We start from the raw sequence: 10,890 nt of genomic DNA, 5'->3' as shown, positions 1-10,890 counted from the left end.
GCAAGAGGAGCTTCACAGGGAAATTTGGAGGAAAAGGTATCTCTTTCTCCTTCTCTCTTGTGCTCCTCCTTACCGGCAAAGTACCTTCATAGTGTCTGTAGTGAGGAAGATCGTGATAAGGATGATAATGATAGTTTTAAAGTGCAAGGGGAGGGGCAGTAGCAGTTCATGGGTGTGGTGTAACGAGTGTGTGAGTGTGATGTCTGCTCAGGTGTGTATTCCACTCAGTGTTCTTGCTCTACACTGCACGCACACATTCCGCTAGAGCAGCCTCCTCAGTGTCTGCTGTCGTGAATACGGTTGTCGTGGGAACACGCCACTGAGGACTCCTATGGAACCAAAAGTTCCAGGATGATGTAGGCCGACGCTTGATGAAGTCTGTGTGGTGACCACCACTGGAACATGGGGTCGTTACTATAGAAACTTTGGGCTGGAGATGGTGCGTGATGATGAACTTCATAACCTTGAATTAAACATAATCAAACACACACACATATACACGCAGATCAGGAGGGGAAAAATTATGTACTGATACTCAAATACATTAAATACTTCAGACATGCACTTACACACATACATCCACTCAAACAGATCAAGACTGAAAAAAATCTGAAACCCCACCACATGAAATACATAAACATGTGTATGTGGCTAGGGACACACCAAACACTGACACTGAAGAACTAATGCCAACTGCCTTCTGTCAGCTCACTGTTGCACACACCAGACACCCTAAAGCTGCAAAAGAAAATAACTCAAAAGATAAATACGCAGTTTATGTCTTTATTATGCCATTATTATGTCTTTATTAGCTCCATCATGGCAAACCGTAGACATGGACTCAGCATGTACGATCAGCCAAGACAATGCTGATGAAGACTATCTAGTGCCAACAGTGCAGAGTACAGTGGGCTGAGTACAGGTGATGCTGGGTCACCAAAACCATCCAGCGTCCTGACGCCACCCGACAGTCAGACAAGTGTGTCCCTAGCCTAGAGAGAGATAGAGAGAACTAATTCACATCAAGTGATTCACCATGAATGGAGTCTAAATGTGTGGAGTGAGGTGAGAGAATATCACAGCTCTGCTTCCTTATTCAGACCAAGCAACAGCTGAACTCACCATTAAAAGGACAAATTGATGTTTACAGATTTTTAAGATGAAAACTGGTGAGAAATTACTGAACTATTACTGAGAGAATACATCAGGACAGCGGATAGTATAAAACGTCAAGGCTCTTTTTATATGTAAGTTTGGATAGACAATAACAAACATGCTAGTGTTGTTGCTAGTTTTAGGCAGTCATATCCATGCAAAAATGAATGGCAAAATACATTATTTTATTTGGCTAAAATAAATCTGGCTAAAAATTCTATTTTATCTCCTATATTTAGCTTCCAGTCCTGGGGGGGAGGAGTAGTGTTGATAATCATATATCATATATGGGACGTGCACCCTCGGTAAGTTATTATGTTATACACTCTACTATGTGTCTGTCTGTCTGTGTGTGTCTGTGTGTTCTGCAGGTTATAATGCAGGTCATAAGAGCAGGGTGATAGTGCTGAAGCCTACCTGAAAGAAGGTCTGAATTACCCAACACACACATACATGCTTCCACATAAACAGACATGCAATAACATGCATATATACAGTAACAAAGGCTTTTCTGTTTCTTGAATGGCTCATTAACTTTCAACCAGCTTTGTGACGGGGGAGCAAATCAATATACCACATCCATATTTCAAGCATTTTACAGACATTTTACAGACATTAATTGGACTTCAAAGGATGTGCGTTCAACCCTGAACAATCCATCTGTTTCCCTGTTTCCGTCCTCATCCAAGTCAAAGCAACAATTTGACTCGGTTGTTTACAAGTAGCGATAACATGAGGAGGTGTGTTGTCCGATAACTTTCGAGATTAGAGTTGACCTCTGACCCTTCTTTCCTCTGTCAGTACTGGCAATGTCAATACTGAGAACCTCTGCAACTCTCATAGTGCACAGCGCAGCAGGCCGCTGTATCAGAGACTACAAGCTGCCTCCATCTCGCCACAGCCCGGCCCTCTGCTCATGTGTCTTGGCTGTCCTAAAAAAGAGAAAGGGACCTCACTGACCACAACACTTCAGCAGTGCCGTTTTCTCCCATCTTCACTCGTTTTGTCCCTCATTACCCCCAGCTATAACTCACAGGTTTAAATTCCCATTCCTGGAACATCACTGCAAAGTGGCACGAAACATCCATGCCCCGTCAACCCATATGTCTGCTGCATTCCTTAAAGTCTGACTGTGTAACAGATGATGTAACAGCTGGGAGAGCACAGTGGTAAATACCGTGTGTTTGTACCCACAGGGTCAGTGGATCAAAACCCGCTGTTGTATGCTGCCAAGATGAGACCAAAGGTCAGGTACCTGTGAGTTTGGCTTTTGCTGCCCTTCTGCTCTCTGAGCTCATAAATAGGAATGTAACCTCAAGTTATGATAAAATCATGCAATATAACAGAATAAACAATGTAAAAATAGAAATTTTAAGGGTCCCCTTTTGGGTTAGGCATTATAGCTTTGCTTTAAGCTGATTTAAAAGCACTGGCACAGGTGCATGCATGCTCGCGCGCGCACGCGCACACACACACACACACACACACACACACACACACACACACACACACACACACACAGGCCTGATTTATCCCACCATATTCTGCTCTCTCTCTCTCTCCTTACTCTTCTTTCATCCATCTTCTCTCTATGTCCCGTCATTGATCCTGACTTCTGTAAACCCCAATCCCTCGGTCTCTCTCTCATTAGAACTAATAGCTTGGTTACCCGACGTTCAATTGTTTTATTTAGAAATTCAATAATTTCAATAGAGATTGATCAGACCGTATAACTGCTCCTTGTTTAACTAAATGGCAATTCGCCACTCAGACGCCAAACCAGATTGCAAACGGCCGCGAGGCGCTCGTTAAAATGTTTTATGTGGCCTCCATTAGGCGACTAGCGCTGTGCTGCGCTCTTCGTCAGTACGAAATAAGCCAAACTGTTACATTATAAACTGTCGCAACAGCACAGCAAGGGGTACGGATCAAAACATGCTGCACTAAGGGTCGCGGGAAAGTAGACTTAAGGCTTACAAAACTGCGAATGACCTGCTCAGAGGTCAGTGTTGCAGAACAGGTTGGAAAAGAGCTACCCGCTGGCATTGCACGACGAGAACACGCTGATGAAGTTCTGTCCTTAAGCGCCTCGTCTTAACCAGCACATGCATCCCCCGGCACACAAACACCAGCCCGTAAACCATCCCTCGGTTAACGGGAGAGCGAACGTGAGAGGAGAGCGGCAAACGACCTTGCCATGTGTCAGATGTCTAATGCAGTGAGTGCGCAGATGCCCAAAGTAGAATCTTGGTGCTGTGGCGGGAAACTGCATTGGTGGAAAAGGTTAGTAGGAGCTGTTCGTGGTGCTGAATCTTTTTATTTTTTTTAATCGGACTGCAAGCGCCACTGTTTTCTTCTACGACACTGCAATGGGCAAACGCACGAGTTCGTTTCTTCAGACACCCCCGAGACTCCAACACAGACTAAGATACACCGTAGACTGTCAAACGGTACTGTAAGAAAATGCATGTTGTTTGACTCGATCGAGGATGGTTTTATTTTTTACGTCTATTATTAACAAAATCCAACCATTCATTAGGATATCAGACTTTATAGAGAAACGTTGCTCAGCGGCAGGGGGTTACCGTGCAGCTCTGATTACAAATACTAAATCGTTAAAATATGTAGCCCATGCCACGAAATCCTGATATCGTTCCGGTAATCTCTTAGCGATCCACTGCATCTTAAACGTGTGATCACTCATTTGTACGAGAACTATAAACAAGAATGGGCTGCGCCGATAAGTTCCGCGTGCTGCGAACTGTTGTTGATTAGCTCCCTTACCTGCAAGCTCTCCTTATAATCCTCTAAGGTCACAGGTACGGTGCCATTCACAGGTACGGTCTCCGTGGTTTTGGTCGGTAATCAGGGGAAGCTGCTGCCGACAGCGCGGAGCCACACGCTCTTCTCGTCTTAATGTCACACACCAACACTGCCGATACGTGCTCACACACTCCCGCACCAGTCCCGAGACCCCCTCCCGCTCGCGCTCCTCGCGCCTAGCCACACCGAGCCGGCTGTCGCAGTTGCAAGTGTCAACCACACAGCGCACGCCAGAACATATCATGACATTTCTGAATGTTTAGAAGCAAATGCTTGCAAGACCTATTCTGTTTTTTAATGATCATTTTAGAGTGGGAGATATGAGTCCCCTAGAATTAATATTTAGGCCCTGTCTCTCTGTGTGTGTGTATGGTAATACGCGGGCACGGAGATTTTTACTTTCTACGTCGTGATTTTGAATGAAAGTAGGTGACGGGTTCTAATCGCTAACGCATCTATGTGTACAACGATGACAAAGCCAAACCCTTCTGTGCGACAAGTTCTACCGATAGACACTACATTATAATCACAGTTTATAATGCGTACGTTAAAACTTCTGAAAACAGGACGTAAGTAAAGGGCTACCATCTTCTGGAGGCAGCTCAAATCTCGATGATACAAACGCACCCACCGCCCAGCCTTGTAACCCGTCTTTATATGACAGTTCCGAGGACGCCAGTTTTGTGGTATTTCAGTCTTTCAATCCGCCTCGGCCAAACAAGCCACTCAAATAGGGAAAGAACGAGTCAACATCAACCAGCTGCTTTTCATCACGTTTTACGAAATATGATCAATTTAAACAAAATGACGCCAATATATTGGAATATTTACTCTGGTATACAGTCTTGCTTTTCTGTCTGTAGGATTAACAGCCTACATTAATCTGCATTCACGTCTATCCCTAGTGGATGCCTAATTCTATGCGCTGTACTCTTACACACACGAACGAATAACTTTCTGTTTACAAATTCCAAAAATAACACACATGGTCAAGAAATTGGACTGAATAAACAGACTCAGAGACGTTTGGAAATATACACAAAAGTATATACTACTCACAACGTATACAGGTCTATTTATATTCCTGCTCTGCTACATTTTAAACTAGGCCACAAAAATCTTAACATAGCATAACAAATCTTAACATAACCCTTATCAAATTTCAGCTCGCAGTCTAATTATACTTCCTAGTCAACAAACTGCCGCCCAAGTTAACTTGTCCGTGAAAAGGTAACGCTACGTTTGTTAATTCCGCGTCAAACCACATTCAAATGCAATTAAACATTTTAAAGCGCTGGAAAGCCTACCTTGTTAAGTGTGTTTGAATTCTACATGTTTCTGTTAATAATTTCCCGTTAGACAGCTATTAGAAAAGAGCACCAGCGTAATCCGCTTTTTACCATGGCAACTGCAGGATTCTCCCCTCGTGCTAAAATTTCTCACGCGCATTCTTTCGCACTCTCCCGCGCTTCGCACAGTGCCTGGAGCGCAGAGGCGTGCCAGTAAACGAGTCTTCGTCGCCTCTACGGTCGCGCGTCACAGGGAAAGATATTATATCACCGAGTTATATCGTGTTTATCATTCCGATTCGGCCTTGTCCGGTCTTTTTGCGCGTATGGAGAAGCGGGTCTTGATCAAACGCAGTGGATTTTTAACCGAAGTGTCTTTAGGCTTTGCCTCAAGCCTCAAATATGGCACGGATTAATGAGCCCGCCAACTGTGCACTGGATTAAATACTATCCAAAGCGCAAAACCTCTCAAATTGCTTTCAGTGAGGAGATGCTTGCAGCTACGTGGATGCTCTAAAACAATTCGCTTTTTTGCATACACAAGCACATGCACACACTTGTACTCACAGAAGCACTTTGACACATGAATCTCTCTCCTCAGGCAGGTAACTTTACTGTATTCGGTTATTTACATACACTTCCGTCTCTTTCTCATACATACTTGCATAGACATGCACTTCCTTCTAGTTTTCTCACTGAAATACATTCGCAAATGATGACACACACACACACAAACAAACTTAAAATAGTATGATTCATCCTAGAGACTCTTTCGTCACGGCGCAGAGAGCCCTGACAGAGCGCAGTTCACCGAGGCCTCGTTTAAATTAACTTTCCGACACGGGGGAAATTATCTTTATTACCGAGATTCGCATTAGCATTCTGCGGCCCTGTCCAGGCCGGAGTCGACTGCTCCGCGAGCCCTCTGAGAGAAAAGCTGTCCAAATTTATGTCCATTACCGTGTCTTAGCATCTACCACACTGCGTCATCCGGCTCGGCGCACAGTGCTGGAATAAAACCATGCTTAGCCCTAATAATCCAACATGGGTTATTCTTAACGCATGAAAATGACCCTCAAATCATACCCCAAGCAAACAGACCAATGAGGAAGGCAATGGAGCAGGAAACCTTTTTCGTTGTTGAGCCACGGCTCTGGAGATGCGCCCTCAGGTGGAGATTTAGCTCTGACCCTAAGATGACAGACCCCATCTCGCTTGGAGCCGATGACCCCACTGACAGTTCCAAAAGAAGCAACCTTCAGTTACACCTCCTCACAAGCTCTCCCATTCATGTCCATTCATTTAGGGTCACGTGACCCCCCCCCCCCCCCCTTCAGGTTCTATACGTTAATGTCATAAAAAGCCATAACTGAGAATGTAGAAAGAAAGCAATTCATGCATTAAAATCTTGATTAGTTAATAACCAGCTAGGCAAAATGTATTTTCGTTGATGAATCCCCCTTGTCTTCTGTTCAAGACAAGGCTGCCCAAAAAACTACCACTTCAGCACATTCGAATTGCTCCACTGAGGCCCTGAGTTCTGCTCTTCCTCAGCTGAGGGAGCTTTGGGACTGAGTGCTGTTCTGACAATCTGTCTAAATGGCATTTTATGAGCTGATGTGTATTTTTGCATGTTCCTGAGGTGATTAAAGGATCAGTGAAGCTCCCAGACGTGATCGTCCAGGTGGGCTTTAGGGTCAGGTTGCCATGGCAGCTCCTCTTGGCAGCTATTGAAATGAGGAAATGACAAGATGTCACTATGAGTGGAGAGTGTAATTGAGCTCTCAAACATCAGCAGTTAAGCGTAGAACACATGCTCACACACACACACACACACACACACACACACACACACACACACACACACACACACACACACACACACACACACACAAATACACATGAACACACACACATCTACATATGGCTGCACACATTCACAAAAACACAAAAACCGATATCATGTCCAGAAAGGAGGCTTAGAATAGCAACTCTCAAATGTCCCTCTGCAAAGAAAACGCACACTCACACACACACACACACACACAACACACAACCCACCACCACACAGCTGTGAGTGCCTGAAACAAGAAAGGTTTGAGGAAATGCTTCCTGACTTCCTCCCTCTGACACACATTCATACACACTCCACTCGCTCAGCAGTTACACACACACAGAGAGACACTGCACTACACAGTCTCAGATCACATATATATCACTCACACTAGCCTGACCTCCCCAGGTTGCAGTGCACATGTAGAGAAGCAGAAATCAGTGTGAGGCATTCTCTCCAGTGGAACTGCGTGCACTGCTTCCATGGCTGCCCACAGCATGCTTTCTACATGGCATTAAAAATTATAGAATCTCATTCTATCATGGGACACAACGTTTCTGCACTGCAACACAGCTGATTTCACTAAACAGCTTCAGCTGTTTGACGAATAGGTTAACATAATAGGTTAACATCAGAATCAGGTGGTACCGTGCGAGGACTGATGTGTGATGTGTGAGTCACTGTGGACTGATGTTAGCTCCAGAGTTTTATTACAGAGTTCAGCTGGAGTAACATCTGAACCAGTACATTGACCTGTACATATCCATATCTTAACGGTCCTATCCAGACTTAAATACACCATCTTAGGACATTTTACTCATGCAAGTAACCATAACCAAGACTGTGTTTGCTCAAGGAGCATTTTGGTACGTTCTTATCCAGATAGACTTAAAACATTTATCACTATAGCAGTATATTTGCACTAAGGGAAATGAACACATGACCCCTGGCATTATTAGCACCATGTGTTACCAGGTGAGCTACAGGAACCAGTGATAGGGTTACTGCAGGCTTTTTCTTTTTCTATGTATGTAATTAAGCAATGACAAAGGTTTGTGAAGTAAATTTCTGGTTATAGGCACAGAGTGTTTCAAGAAATGACTCTCGCTCTCTCTCTCTCTCTCTCTCTCTCTCTCTCTCTCTCTCTCTCTCTCTCTCTCTCTCTCTCTCTGCTAATCTCTTACTGCTCACATGTTCATTTAGATTTAAAGGCATCTATGTGAGGTGATGAACTGTGTGGTCCATGTTTGTTGAAGGTTTCAGCTATGTACCAAGTGTGAATTGGAAAATTGATCCAACCCACACAAAACTAATGTAGTTATAAAGCTTTAACAGAAAGGAAAGTGGACAATAGAAAGCTTGTTTATCATTCCCCAAATTCGCACATATGCATGTATGTACACACACACACACACACACACACACACACACACACACACACACACACACACACACACACACACACAATTAAGTCAATCAATTATTCAATTGGCATTGCAAAATAACATTTGGTAATGCGTTGCCATAGAAACAGTGGTCATATATATATTTGTGTATGATATGCAGTTCTTGCTCAAATAGAACAAATGGATCAAAAGAGGCTTTTGATATGAAGAGATTTCCCCTCAAACTCCCTCCATTTCTCTCTCCCCTTCCCTCAGCCTCTCTCTCTTCTTTTGTCACTTCTCACATGATCACGATTATTCCTTTCTCTTATTAAAAAAAAACTGCTAAGCTTGTGCTTTTCTTGACTGAGTTCAATGTTGTCTTTCCTGAGATCTGTTGGAGCCACTCCTCCAGGTTACAGGTCATAACCTCGAGTGCCACGTTCAGCTCTGGGACGCCCTTGGCGTCCGTCCCTGGTATTTCTCTAATGTCCTATATTCCTTTATCTGGATGTTTCCATCTCTTGGGACATATGTAATACCATTGCTTGTTTTCTGCATCTTATCTACTATCTGGTTGGTTCATCATGACTTGGGGTCCCACAGGATATTTGTTTTGTTGATTTCAACTACTGTCTGTGGTTCCTCCTTTCTGGACCTACAGTATATGTATATACACCAATCAGCCACAACATTAAAACCAGGTGAAGTGAATAATATTTGTTATCTCATTACAATGTCACCTGTCAAGAGGTGGAATATATTAGGCAACAAGTGAACAGTCAGTTATTGAAGGTGATGTGTTGGAAGATGGACATATGGGCAAGCGTATGGACCTGAGCAACATTAAAAAGCCAAATTGTTATGGCTAGTCAACTGGGTCAGAGCATCTCCAAAACAGCAAGTCTTGTGGGGTGTTCCTGGTATCCAGTAGTTAGTACCTACCAATAGTCCAAGGAAGGTCAGTCAATGAACCAGTGACATGCTCATGGACACGCAAAGCTCACTGATGTACATGGGGTGTAAAGGCTAGCCCATCTGGTCCCACAGAAGAGTTACCGTAGCACAAGTTGCTGAAAAAGTTAATGCTGACTATGATAGAAAAGTGTCAGGATCTACCGTGTGAAGGCAACTTGCTGGGTGTGGGGCTTGCTTGTTATGGGGTCACGTAACTGCAGACTAGTCGGTGTGCTCGTGCTGACCTCATCCACCAAAGTGCCTACAACAGGACTGGAGCAATGGACGAATGTGGCCTGTCTAATGAATTACATTTCCTTTTACGTCATGTGAATGGTCAGGTGTGTGTGTATCATTTAGCTGGGGAGGAGATGGCATCCAGATGCACTATGGGAAGAAGGCAAGCCAATCGAGGCTGTGCTCTGGGCAATGTTCTGCTAGGAAACTTTGGGTTCTGGCATGCTACTTTGACACGTACGACCTGCCTAAACGTTGCTGCAGAACGCACGCTGCCCTCTTGTGGCAGAGTAGCGGATACTGAGTTCAACTTCTATGCATGCCCAAGTTTGGGAAGCGAACCAGAGGCCTGCTCCTCAACATGAGTATTGGCTGTATTAAGGTGGTTACTTTGCGTTCGGACACATTTCACCCTCCTCATCAAGGGGGAGCCACGCAGCCACGCAACAACAGGCTGCATCTCAGCTCCACGAACAGATAACAAATCCCGCTAATTTAGTCGGTGTGACCCCACATCCACAGCCATACGAAACGGTGGAAGTCGCTGATAGGCTAAACAAAAATGAGAGGTGTTGTAATTTTTTATTTTTACGATAGAATAATAGAGGATCTGCGTGTCGATTGCCATATTATGTCTTCGTAAATGCTTTGGTTTACTAGGTCTATTTAGCCAAAGCGAATGTTTATTACGATTGGTTTGTGTGTGAGTGAGGGAGAAAAAGATAATCCTGTGATGTTCATTCCACGTCTGTGCGCGCTCCCTTCTTTCGAGCAGGATAAGTGGACCTCGTGCCCGCTCTGGTCTCATGTGACGTGCATATGATTAGACAGAATGCTACACATGTAGTCTCTCTCTCTCTCTCTCTCTCTCTCTCTCTCTCTCTCTCTCTCTCTCACACACACACACACACACACACAAAACTCTGTGTGTGAGAATGAGAAGGAGACAGAAGAGAGCAAGAAAAATGGACAGGATGGTCTTACTTTTTCTATTGAAAATTTCGGTTTCCAATGATATGTCTAGGGATCAGTCGGAATTTTAGTGGAATAAAAACCCTAAAACTCAGAAAGCCACTGTGCATTGGTCTTCTTTTATTATTATATGTTGCCGTGACAACGACAGCCTCTATAATCATTGGTGTAACTAAGTTGATTCCATTAGTATAGATTTTACCAAGATTACACTGTCATAAAAACAAAATAAAAAAAT

At 43.9% G+C, this 10,890-nt stretch overlaps 1 protein-coding gene across 4 annotated transcripts in view; it reads right to left on the bottom strand.

The window, feature by feature from the left end:
• Positions 1 to 5,643, bottom strand: part of grm5b (glutamate receptor, metabotropic 5b) — a 61,441-nt gene extending 55,798 nt beyond the window's left edge. Inside the window, exons 1-2 of one of the 4 annotated variants that reach the window (XM_027012180.3) lie at positions 5,286 to 5,643; positions 1 to 463 (exon numbers count right to left, since the gene is read on the bottom strand). The exon at positions 1 to 463 is cut by the window's left edge and continues 708 nt beyond it. The gene's annotated coding sequence lies outside the window, so the exon portion shown is untranslated. The other 3 variants (XM_081699815.1, XM_081699814.1, XM_081699816.1) reach the window with 3 other exon arrangements.
• Between the last annotated feature and the right edge of the window lie 5,247 nt (positions 5,644 to 10,890).

The sequence above is a fragment of the Electrophorus electricus genome, chromosome 17 (genome assembly GCF_041902795.1).
Source record: "Electrophorus electricus isolate QZ-2024a chromosome 17, ASM4190279v1, whole genome shotgun sequence".
NCBI classification, from domain to species: domain Eukaryota; kingdom Metazoa; phylum Chordata; class Actinopteri; order Gymnotiformes; family Gymnotidae; genus Electrophorus; species Electrophorus electricus.
This window is presented reverse-complemented; position numbering and strand designations above follow the sequence as displayed.